Below are 12,261 nucleotides of genomic sequence, written 5' to 3'. Positions count from 1 at the left end.
CCGTGAACCGGCCATGTGACCTCTCTGGACCACAGCTCCCCCACCTTTGAAATGGGAGCATCCAACCAGCTGGTCCCTGAGGCCCCTTGAGGCTCTGAGGTCCTGGGGTCTGTGGCCCATGAGCTGACTGGAATATTTTTGGCACGCCAGGTGCTATGGGGGATAAGATGGGAGGAGGCGAGGAGCTGCCCTCAGTGACCTTATGGTCCAGTTGCAGCCACAAAGCCAGGCCACAAAACTCAATTCGAGAACTAGAATTCAAGAATTATAGGGAAGAAAAGTATGGAATTCCAACCACAGCAGGCAAACAGCTACACCTGAGCCTCCTCTTGTCCAGCTGCCGGAGCGGGACTCCTGCTTCCAGAGACTCCAAGGACAGCAAGAGCTGCTGTGGCCAGGGATGACACCTTCTTTGCCTCAGTGTCCCTGGGGCCTGGCAGGAGCCCAGCGAGCTGTGGAGAAGGAAGCTTGTATCCACAGCGAGCCCTGGCCAGGAATGTGCTGGAGGAAGGAGCTTGTGCGGAAAGGCTCGGAAGCCTCAGTGTGGGGGGAGGGGGATGTGAGAAGGGAGAAGGGACAGGGCTGCTTGGCCAAAGGCGGGAAAGCCCAGGGGACGTGATCTCTGCCCTCGGGTATTTACAGCTGCTGCCATGCAGGAGATGGATTAGTTGCGTGCTGGTGGCCCGAGGTGCAGGGCTGGGCCAGGGAGGGAGTGAGCCTAAGGCTGCGCTCAGCCCAGGAAGGCCCGATCCTAACAGCAAGTGCCACGCTTGCTGGCTGCTTACCACGCACCCACAGGCGCTGTGCTGAGCGATCGCTGCGTTAGTGTCTGTTTACTCCTCACAACAACCCTGCCGAGTAGCTGCCTCCGTTGTCCTCATTTTACACGAGGAAATCGAGGCACGGAGAGGGTAAGACACACGTTAGGAAGTGGAGCGCTGGGATTTGAACCCAGGCAGTGGGGCTGTGTGAGCAGAGGTGAAGAGGGATGGAGGAGGGCAGGGGAGGGGCTGGGTGAGATGGCTCCTGAAGTCCCTATGGCTTTAGAGGCTCATCAGGGAGGGCTCCCTGGAAGAGGCGCCCTGGAGCTGGACCTGGAAGGCTGGGGAAGATCAATGGAGAGGAGCAGCCATTGGTCCCCAGGTCAGGGATGTGGTAGGTGAAATGTGGCATGGGTGTGAAGGTGGGCCGGGGGACCAATGGGCCATGGCTAGAACTGCCGAAAGGAGACCCAAAGCCACAGGCCCGGCCCCTTGCTTGTGTTGGAGGGCCCTTCCTGTGGGCTAGCCAGCAGATGGCAACAGCATCTCAACTAGCTTCCTCCTCCTGTCCTTCCAGCCCACCCCTCTCCTGTCCAGTCCCTCACCAATCTGATTGAATCCAAATCTGATCAAGCTGCTCTCTGGTCAAGAACCTCCCATGGCTCCCCATTGCCAGAGCAGAAAGCCCAAGCTCCTCTGTTTCGTGTTGTTTCAAGGCCTTCCTGTCTCGCCCTCTCGGGCCCCACCTGCCACCACACACCACCTGTGCACCTTATGGTCTTTTCCCAGTGGACGGGGCGCCATGGCCTAAACACATCTCGTGCTTGTGTGACCGGCTGTGCCTTCGCTCTTGTGCTGGCTGTTTCCGCCTGCCCCTCAAGAGCTGGCCCGCCCTTCCCTCCCTGCTCCTTGTCCTGGGAGGCGGCCTGTGGAGCCAGCGTAGTGGTTTCCCACGGCTGCTGGAACAAATGAGCACAAACTTAGTGGCTTAAACAACACAGATTTACTCTCTTCCAGTCTGGAGGTCAGAAGTCCGAAATCAGTCTCAGGGCTGAGGTCAAGGTGTTGGCGGCAGGGCTGGCTCCATCTGGGGGTGCTATGGAGACCCGTTTCCTTGTCCTTTCCAGCTTCTGGAGGCTACTGGCTTTCCTTGGTTCGTGGCACCTTCTCCCATCTTCAAAGCCAGCAGCGGAGCATCTTCCAGCCTCTTTGACCCTCAAGTTCCATCCTCGTATCTCTGCTCCCTGCCTCTGACCCTCCTGCCTCCCTCTTTGAGGACTCTTGTGATTCCGTTGGGCCCAAGATAATCCAGAAATCTCCCCATCTCAAAGTCTTTAATTTAATTACACCTGCAAAGTCCCGTTTGCCGTGGAAGGTTCCAGGGATGTGTACATGGATCCCTGTGAAGAGCATCGTTCTGCCCACCACAGCTGGCATCGAGGGGCTCCCTGGCCTCTGTTTCCCCATTGGGGTTGACCACGGTGCGGTGCAGGCTCACGGGAGATGGACAGCAGGAAGGGAGCGGGGTTGGGGTGTGCGTTCTTGGCTCCCTCCCTCGGGGCTGCCTCAGTTGGCTGCATCCCCGCTGAGGTCACAGCCCCTGTCCCCTCCGTTGGAGCTGCGCCCTCCTCTGGCCAGCCAGGGAAGTGGCCTTTGCTCTCTGGCCCTGGTCCTGCTCAGCCTCGCCCTCCACCCTCACAGGTCACCCTGGTTAATGTCCCTCACTTTCCCCTGGTGGCGTGTGTGGGGCAGGCACAAGGTCGCCACAAGTGAGGCTCCTGGGGTGCAGATTGAAGGCAGTGCTCACCCTCGGGGCCAAGCCAGCGCCTCCCACACCTCACCCCTGCCCGGCCCTGTGCCCGTGCCACCTTTCCTGCTGGACCCTCACACCCTCAGGCTGGTCCCTCTCCTGAGGCCAGTTCCAATGCAGGAGGCCACCTTCTCCTGGTCAACGGCTCCTTCCCTTCCAGTCCTGCAGCTGCCAGCACAGCGATGGCCCAAGAGCAGGTGCCCACATCCATCCAGGCGGCCGACTCCTCGCCGCGCCCCCACTGGACCGTGAGCTCAAGAACAGCTGCTGCTCCTTCTTCAGCTCCATGTCCCTCGAGCCCCACGCAGGCCCTTGGCAAGAGCGGTGGGCCGCGGACCTGGAGGTGAAGGAGCCAGAACATCTGGGTTTGAATCCCTGCTTTGCTGTTACTGTGGTCTTGGGCCAGTGACTCAGCCTCTCCATGCCTCAGTTTCCACGTCTGTAAAACGGGGCCGGGATGGGGCCTGCCTCACAGGCTCGCTTTGATGGTGAAATGAGATGCTGCGGTGAAGGAGTGGCCTGGTGCCTGGCAGACAGGAGAGGCTCCCCCGTGTCAGCATCAGTGCTGTGCTCCTTGTTCGGGATGCAGGGGACATTGGATTTAATGGAACCGGGAGGCAGGAGAGAGAGAGGAGAGGAGAGGAGAGGAGCTTGGGAGGGGTTTATGGTGGGAGAGGGGGCAGGGGGGCATGAGGCTGGGGAGTGAGGGCTGCCAGGCGGCGAGAAGGGGAGGCGAGAGAGCAGAGGGCATCAGCCAGGGTCTGCCTGGCTTGAGTGAGAACTGCTGTCATGAGGTGCCACCTGCCAGCCAACTGCTCCCAAAATAGCTGTCCCTGCTGGGGCGGCTGGTGGAGGGGCGGGGCTGGGACCTGTTTGGACACGTCCTGGGGCCCTGGGCTCTAGTGGTCCCAAGTCTGGCAAGGGGCCCCTGTGACCTGTGCCTTGAGTGGCTGCACTGGGGGCTCAGGGAGTCCCTCCTGCGGGGTCTGTGTGTGTGTGTGGTGGGCTGCATGGGGGACAGTGCCTTCCTGGCATGGGGCTGGGGGTGTGCCGGGGACAGGCAGGGAATGGCCATAACAATGATGATCACGGTAGTGATTGTCATCTTACTTGTCATCATCAAAAATGAGGCAGGCACAGCCAAGTTGCCCACCCACCCGTGTCCATCCTCCCGCTTCCTTTCAAAAGAACTCAAGTGTGTTTGTGGCAGCCCAGGGAACACACCCACCTCCCAGACTCCTTTGCAGCTAGGGGGATCACGTGACCTACTTCGGGCCCACAAGTGACATCAGCTGGGAGGGCCCTGAGGAAGCTGTTGTTTCCCTGTTTGGTCCCCACCTCTTGGCCTTGGGTGTCTCTGGGCTGGGCTCCTTCTGTCCTGCTGCAGATGGGCCTTCTCCAACTGCCTGGGGAAGCCAGGAGCTGGGCTGTCGTCGAAGGACATACACACTGGCGTCTCATCGGCCTGAGTTTGCTCCCCAGCTCTGCCTTCTCCCAGCTATGTGACCTTCCCGAGCCTCAGCTGTCTCACTGTGAGGTGGGAATAAGAGTGACGGACACTGAGACCCTGCTGTGTCTCTCCCTCCTAACGTGCCTCTGAGCCACTAACGGGAAAGGTGACCCTGTGTCAGAGGGTTTGACTGGCTTGTGGAAACGGTTTTGGCATTTGGTCTAGTTCAGCTCAGCAGATGCTCTTTGTGGTTAATGATACTCAGAATATCGGAGCGAGCACATTGACGGTGGTTCTTCATTGCATCGTGTTGCGCCTCGTTGACCTCTGCCTGTCGAGGCCAGCGACAGTGTGTCCGATCCACCTCCATATCTCCAGCGCCTCGCCCCATGCCCAGCACCTAGTAGGCATTCACCTAGATATGTACTCATTCGTCTGTGTCCACTCATCAAACACCTCCCAGGCTCTGGACTAGGTGCTGGAACAGATAAAACCAAGAACAAACCAGGAGTCCTGATGGACAAGGCCACTGTGTTCCTCTGTGGTGGGCAGATCTGAATTTAACAGGAAGCAACGTCTGGAGCCAAAGGAACAAAGCTGCAGTGGGGGAAAGCCAGGCTGCTGTGGAGACAGGAAGGGGGCCACTGTAACAAGTTCTTGGCTGGAAGATTCTAGCACCTGGATTCCTCATCGAGAAAGCCAGGTGTCCAGGTGTGAGGCCACAGGAAAGCCCTCTCTCCTGACCCTTCACACCACTATCCACGCGACCTTGTCCATCCCACCTGTCACTGGATCTCCAGCACCCAGTACTGCTAGGCACCCTGTGGGTGAAGGAATGAGTGAACGAATGAATGAGAGGGCAGCGCCAAGTCTAGTAGGCGAGGCCGACACAGAAACCGCCAAGCAGAATATCACCAACGAGTGATGCAATGTGTGCAGAGCACGGTCCGTCCAGGGTGCCTCGAGAAGGGAGCGCTGCCTGTCTCAGCGGGGAGAGGGTGGTGAGGAGCTGGGAGCTTCCCTGAGCTCTGCCGGCAGAATTCTCCGCACCAGCTTCTCCTCAAGGCCCGGCCTGAGCAGCTTTTCCGCATGAGGTTACCTCGCCCCCTCACCTCTTAATCGTCCTCTCACCTCCGTCCTCCGAGCATCTTTATCACCCGAGTTCTTTCTGAGAGTCTTTTCTGAAGGTGAGCTTCGTTCTAAAGATTGTGGTTCCCTCCACGGAGACAAATCCACAGGGCACCGACCTCCTTCCCAGTGCCCGGACTCCCCAGGGGGTCACCAGGCTCCCGCGTGGGCTGACCCCCCCACCCCTTAGGACACCAGCCTGCCCCGAGTCTCCAGCTCCTGGAAGTGATCTCCACGTCGGCGGAGCAGAGCCAGCTCAGGTGGCGATCAGACCAGCCCTGGTCCCCACTCTGGTCCTTCAAGGCTGTGTGTGCTCCGAAAAGTCAACAGCCTCAGTCTTCTCAGGCCTCCGTGGGGAGGACAGCTTCCTGCGAGGTTGCCGTGGGCACTGGCCCTGGAGGCGTGTAAGAAAGCGCTCTGTAAACTGCAAAGAGCTGAGCAGATGGGAGCGTTGCTCGCCACGCTTCCTCCGTGCACGAATGGGGGTTCCCAACCCACATGCGTTGTTGCCGCCTCCCCAGGGACCCCCTTCCCCCGCCGGGTTTGCCTCGCTGCCTCTGCCTCTGCCTCTGCCTGAGATTCCGTCACTGAGGAGCTCTCTGTCTGCTTCATCTCTAGTCCTGGGAGAAGAGTGTGGTGGTCCACACCCGGGTCATCAGCTCTTTTGGATGAACCGTCCACAAACTCTTTGGGGGGAAAAGGAAGGAGAGAGTGGGAGGGCAGCTGCGTGGGCTGCCGAAACCCCCGCCTCTCTGCCTCCCCCCAGTTCACCCCAGGGAAGGGGGCCTCTGGGACCTGGCATTTGTGCTCCATAGCTGATCCAGGGGCGCGACCCAGCAGGTTGAATTAAACCACAAAAAGCAACCATACTCTCTCCCTGGTTTCCTCCCCACCCCCTCCTCCCACACATGCTGGGGGCGAAGTTCTCGGCCCCCCTTGATGCCATCAACGGCTTGGGGTCCCACTGATCTTTGCTCTGAAATGTGAGACAGGAGGCAAGGGCATGGTGGAGGGGTCAGCGCAGGGACTCCAGGGCCGGACAGCTGGGCTGGGAGCCGCTGCTCACTTGCTGCATTGCCCAGGAAGGTTACTGACTCTCTGTGCCTCAGTTTCCTCTTCTTCTTCTTTTTTTTTTTTTGAGGAAGATTAGCCCTGAGCTAACATCTGCTGCAAATCCTCCTCTTTTTGCTGAGGAAGACTAGCCCTGAGCTCACATCCGTGCCCATCTTCCTCTGCTTTATATGTGGGACACCTACCACAGCATGGCTTGCCAAGCGGTGCCATGTCTGCACCCGGGATCCGAACTGGCGAACTCCGCGCCGCCAAAGCAGAACGTGCGCACTTAACCGCTGCACCACCAGGTGGGCCCCTCCTCTTCTCAAAAGTAGGGACCATCAAAGTACCAGCCTTGTATGGTGGTTGTGGGGATTTACGAGGTGGCTGTATCAGAGCCTGGCCTACAGGACGGGCTACATCAGCTTTGTGGTTATTCTCTCTGCTCATTATGGAGTCCTGGCCATCTTTGTCCCCGTCTGGACCATGACAAGGGCCTCCTCACTGGCCCCCCTGTGAAGGCTGCCCACTGCCTCCGTTTCCTCTTACAGCAGCCACTCATCTTCCTAACCCGCAGGTCTGCTCAGCCGCTGCCTGTAAGACCCTTGGGGATGTTGCATTCATTCATTCACTCCCTCAACACGTATTTGAAGTTCTCCACCCACCAGACTGTGCCAGGCGCTGAAGACACAGCAGCGAATGAGGCCGACGAGGGTCCTGTGGTCCAGCGTGGGATAAGACCATAAGGACTCAACAGGTAGAACCACCAGAGTATAAATACTGTGTATCAGTCATCTATTGTCACAATAATGCCACCTAACAAACAACCCCAAACTCAGTGGCTTCAAATAACAACCATTTGTTCTCACTCACAAGTCTGCAGATCAGCTGGGGATCATGGGATCCAGCTGGGCTCAGGGGGGCTTGCTCCAGGGCTGCTCCGCAGGCCTCATCCTTGGGCGACTTGGGACATTTCTGTCCCATGAGGATGGTGGGAGGGCAAGGCGGCAAAGAGGAACCTGCAGTGCCTGTTAAGGCTCAGAACTGGGGCTCTCTCACCTCTGCCCACATCCCGCTGGCCAAAGCAAGTCTCAGGGTCAAGGCCCTAGTCAGTGTGGTGGGAGAATGCACCATCCCTGGTGGGCGATCGCACAAAGCCACTGAGAGAAGGTTGTGGCTGCGGGAGGCGGAGAACTGGGAGCAGCGAAGCTGTCTGCCACAGACGCTGCAGGACCCAGAGAGGGTGCTGGGACGTGTAGTCCTGGAGGCGTCCACTGCTGTTGGCTGCCCAGGGTCAGCCTCTCAGCAGCCCATCCTCCTGCCTAGACCGGAAGGAGGAGGCGAGCCAGGGTGGAGAGTCAGGGAAGAGCTTTCTAGGCAGAGGGAACAACAAGCATGAAAGCCCAGAAGTGGAAATGAGTTGCTGTGTCCTTGGGACTGACCGGGGGCAGGCGGGACAGTGCAGGGTGTGCTCTCCATCACCCTTGGCACGGGGCCCAGGCTCCTCTGCCCGCCCACAGGGCCTCCACACTCTGGTTTGTTCTGAGCACTCCCGCCTTGGCCTCCCTCGCGCTCTCTGCCGCAGCCACACTGGAACAGGGCGGTTCTCCCAGTGCTCACGCTCCGTCCTACGCTGGGCCATTGGCTGTGCTGTGTCTTCTGCCTGGAACACGCTTCCTCCTCCCCTGGCTAAATGCTACTCATCCTGAGACTAAACTCACACATCACTTCCTTTAGGAAACCCTCCCTGAGGCCCAAGACTGGGTGAGGTTCCCCTTCCAAGGGTCCCCCAGCCCCCAGCACGTCTCCCATGCAGTCAGGGGCCTCTCTGGAGACTCCACTTGGCACATTCACTGCCAGCACAGGACTTGGCAAGAAGGCGTGTCCGTAAACATTTGTTGAATGACTACGTGAAGCATAAGTTTGTGCCCCTCTCGGTCCCACACCTGTGATGAAGACAGGCCCGGGCCCAAAGCCTCGGACCCCTGCCCTTCCAGTAGCTCTGACTCGCCTCCACTGCTGTGTTTCATTCTTTCGTGGACCCTGCAGACCTCCACTGAGCCCCGGCCGTGTGGCTGCTGCTGAGGCAGACCGTGGGGTGCAGATGCGACTCAGACAGACCCCTGCTGTCACGGGGCTGCCTCCGAACAGTCAAATGGGCACGTGACGGATGTCAGGTGGGGTCAAATACTGTGGAGGAAGATAAACCAGGGAAATGGGATGGAGCGAGGTGGAAGGAGTGTTGATTTCTATTTATTATTTTTTAAACTTTTGTTATGGGAAATTTCAAGCGTATGGATAGGCAGAGAGAACTGAGCAATGGATCCTTAGGTACCCATCACCCAGCACGGCCGTCGTGTCTCACTTGTTGGGCACCCCATCCCCCACCCCCAAAACTGACTATTTTGAGCAAAGGGGGTGCCTATTTCAGGAAAGATGGTCAGAGGAAGCCTCTCCGAGGAGGGGGCGTTTAAGCAAAGTCCTGCGTAGAGTGTGAGTGGCCATCTGGGGGAAGAATGCTCCGGGTGGGAAGGAGAGCAGGGGGCAGATTCCTGGGAAGGACGAGGCCTGTTGGGTTTGAGGACAAAGGCAGAGCTGGTGGCAGGACACGCAGCTGCAGGCCTGCAGCCAGGGGAGAGAGGAGGAGAGGGGCTCAGACCCAGAACGGGCCCCTGCAGCCGGAGGAGCCCGGGACAGGGCCACGCAGACCTGGTTTGAGTCTCGGGTCTGCGTGGCCTGTGGTCACTGTGAGCCTTGGATGTGTCACTTGTTTCTGAGCCGTGGTTTCCCCTCTGACGGGTGAGCGGGGGTGGCGGACACACTCCCCACTTCCCAGGGTCACGCTCTTCCTTCTCGCCACCACCTTCAGTCTTCACACTTCTAGGGGCTTCTGGTCCGTTCTGTGCTGCCCGGACGTCTGGTATTGACAATTCCCGTGAAGGAGCAGGAAACGGGCTGTCTTGTCCCAGCTGCCTGCCTGGCCTCCCAGCCCTGAGTCCACCCTCCGTGTGGCTGGAGGAGCTCGGTTGCCCCAGCACAAGCCCCTCCCCACACCCCCACCCTGACCGGGGCCAGGCCCAGGTCCCAGCAAAGCCATTCTTTGGGAGAAGGATGGATCTGCGTGGGTTCCTCTCCCACCCCTCTTCCCCGTGGTGGCTTCTGGACTGGAAAGGGCAGTCTCCAGTCCAAGGTCTGGGAGTTTAGACGGAGCAGGGCATGGGAAGGCTCCACCTGGTGGAGCTGTGAGATCCCAGCTGAGCCGCCTGGCCTCGCTGTTTCTGCGTCAGAGGGGTGGGGAAAATGGAACTGCCCTTAGGACTGTTGTGAGAATTAAATGGGGCATTTGGAAGGAACGTGGCCCACGGCTGATCCTGGATCAACTTGCTTACTTGCTGGGTGACCTTATTCCATCTCTCTGAGCCTTGGTGTCCTAATTTGCAAAATAGGGGGGAAGAAAGCTGCCTCGTGGGGTTCTTGGGATAAAGTGAGACCGTGCCTGGACAGCTGGGTTGGGGGGCCCTCCTGGAATGTTGTTGTGTCCTGTGGTGTCGTCACCGTCCCCCCTCCCCTGCCCCATCCCTTCGTGGGGCTCTTTCTCTTTCTCTCTCAAGTGAGGGAGGCCCATCCCACCCTTGGCCTCCGTCTGGGCCCAGACCTGATTTCTGCGCTGCCCCATCCCCCGACCCTGTGCAGAGCCCTTGGAGGCCCCCTGCCTCCACTGGAGAACCGACCCAGAGCCCGTGGTTGCTGCCCGCGTACCTCTCAGGTGCAGACCTGTCTCAGGGCGTTGTTATGGGGACTCAGGTTGTTTCCTGCACCCAATATCTTCAGAAGCAGGGTCTGTTCTTACCTCTACTGATAAATGAGGAGAGTCAGGAGTCTAAATGAAACCCAGGTCTGTCTGACTCCAAAGCCAGTGCTCCTTCTGTTCCTGCTTTTCCATGTGGGCTGTGTACGTGTGCGGAGGGCTCTGCCCACTCCTCCATCCACCCAGCCTGCGGGAAACAAGAGAGCCAGAAGACGGAACAGGGGCTCTAGTGGCGGACTGTGCAGGTGAGCGAGTGAATGAACGGCTTACAAGCAGGTAAAGGAGTGAATGAGTGAGTGCGTTTGTGGAGGCCATTGTCCTCTCTTTCCAGAGTCCCCCTTTTGCCCTCATGTTCTTCTGGCCCAAACCTATTCACCTCACGCCACGGTTGCCCTCCCCGGCTCTGCCCACCATCAGCCATCCCAGCCTCAGTGGGCAGATCCCACCCTCACCTGCAGCCCACCTGCATCCTCAGGGCGCCTTAAGGGGGTTGCCTTGGCAACCATAAGTTTCCAATTGAAGCAAGAAGTTCCTAGCAGGGTTTGCGATGAAGAATGACATGGGGAGAACCAGCAGTGAGGGTTGCCATGGCAACTGGACTATTAAGTCAAACTTCGTGGGTCTCAGTGTGGGGAGATTACCCTCAGCAGGTGGAACAGGCTTGGCCCCCTCGCCAGGCAGTGCTGCCAACGCCAAGCTGTGCATTGATGGCGAGGGAGGCGGCCTGTTGTTTCAGACGACGATTGATCTGCCCTCTCCAGTTTCCTCGGACGCGTCATGAGCTCCATGCCCACTTCACGCAGGGCAGCCTCCAGGCGGATGGAGCTCCTGGAGGGTGGCTCTTGTGTCCTCGTTCATCTCCATGTTGGGTTGTGCTTTTTGTCCCTGCCTCGCTGCCCCCCTTCCTTTGTTAGCTGGTCTGTGTCCCTGGGCCCCTTGCAGAGGCCGGCCAGGCTCTCAGCACTGGTGGGCGGGCCTCTGGGTCGGGCTTGGCAGCTGTTGCAGGGTGGGTCAAAAGGATGAGCGCCTCTCTCTAGGGAGGAGGGAGAAACCAAAGTGGGGGGTGGTAAGGAGAGAGGCTGTTCTGATCCCTGCACAGACAAGGCCACGTGGAGGCAATCAGGCCCTTTGGCTTCCTCAGGGCTTGTCTGAGCCCCCCGCAGGATCCCCTTTCAGTGCCTGGTCCTGCGGGGCAATCAGAGCGGGGCTGGCTCCCACGAGACCTGGGTCCCACCTGCCCTGGGCATCTCAGCCCAGGCTTCTGTCTCTGTCCTTCTCTCCTGCTGCAATCCTGTCCTCTAACCTTTGTGTAAAACCGCCTGGACTCAGACCAGGGTCGAACACGCCCCTGCTTTACGCACAGGGGCCTTGGGCTGCATAGTTTTCCCTGACCCCCCCACTGTGGTCCCCTTAACTGTAGCCATCCCAGGGACTCTGCCCTCCTCCCTCATCGCCAGTGTCCTCAGCTCAGCCTCCAGGCCTTTGCACCTGCAGAGTCCCCTGCCTGGGTCACAATCCCCCTAAACCACCCCCTTCTCGCCACCCCTCGTGCCCTGCCTGGTCACCCCACTTTTCTCGTTGCTGGTGTCATGCTCTGAATTGCCGTCTGTCTCACTCCTCTACCGCTCCCTCCTGGAACGTGCAGCAGGGCCTGGCCCCCAAAGGTGCCCAGGGAACAGGTGTTGGGTGAATGGGCGGTGGCTGCCCAGGGCCTCCGTGGAAAGGTGGGGCCAGGAGCCACACTTGCCGTGGAATGCCACGTGGAGGCGCTGGCACCGGGCTGGGCTTCAGGAATGACCATCCGTTGCTCTTAACTTCCTGAATTACGTGTCACATGGAAAGGAAGCGTCCAGGAGCCGAAGCCCAGCGGTGAGTTGACTTCTCAGGTGGCGGTGGGCCCTGTGTGTGCGTTTGTGTAGACAGTCTCCACCCGCCCTCCAGGCCGTGGTGCCCGCATGGCCGACTCTTGTGCAAATAGAACATTTCTAAAATAGTTCTGCCACTTGTGGAATTTGTTCTCCTTCAGCAAATATTTGTGTGTGATTTCTCCTCTCCTTTCCGCCTCCCTTCGCGGCCTCTCCCGCCTCCCCGGCTCCGCCCTCTGAGCTGGGGATGTTCTTCAGGGCCTCACCCCAGTCCGGGGCCCCGGTCCTCCTACAGCCCTCCATCGGTAAATATTTACACCTCGAGGGCGTCCTGGGGAGTGTCATCACCCTCCTTAAGCAAACAGATGTCACTGAAGAAAAAAGGG

At 59.0% G+C, this 12,261-nt stretch overlaps 1 long non-coding RNA gene across 2 annotated transcripts; it reads right to left on the bottom strand.

The window, feature by feature from the left end:
* Window positions 1–1,752: 1,752 nt before the first annotated feature.
* On the bottom strand, window positions 1,753–11,846 carry LOC139045042 (uncharacterized). Of its 2 annotated transcripts, none has more exons than XR_011502620.1 (3): window positions 10,463–11,846; window positions 10,053–10,197; window positions 1,753–8,392 (listed from the first exon to the last, which is right to left on the bottom strand). It is a non-coding gene; the product is annotated as an uncharacterized lncRNA (long non-coding RNA). The 2 variants fall into 2 exon arrangements; XR_011502621.1 differs by lacking the exon at window positions 1,753–8,392 and adding an exon at window positions 8,406–9,119.
* Between the last annotated feature and the right edge of the window lie 415 nt (window positions 11,847–12,261).

The sequence above is a fragment of the Equus asinus genome, chromosome 4 (assembly GCF_041296235.1).
Source record: "Equus asinus isolate D_3611 breed Donkey chromosome 4, EquAss-T2T_v2, whole genome shotgun sequence".
In the NCBI taxonomy this organism is placed as follows: Eukaryota; Metazoa; Chordata; class Mammalia; order Perissodactyla; family Equidae; genus Equus; species Equus asinus.
The sequence above is the reverse complement of the archived record's forward strand: the minus strand, read 5'-3'. Positions and strand labels throughout refer to the sequence as shown.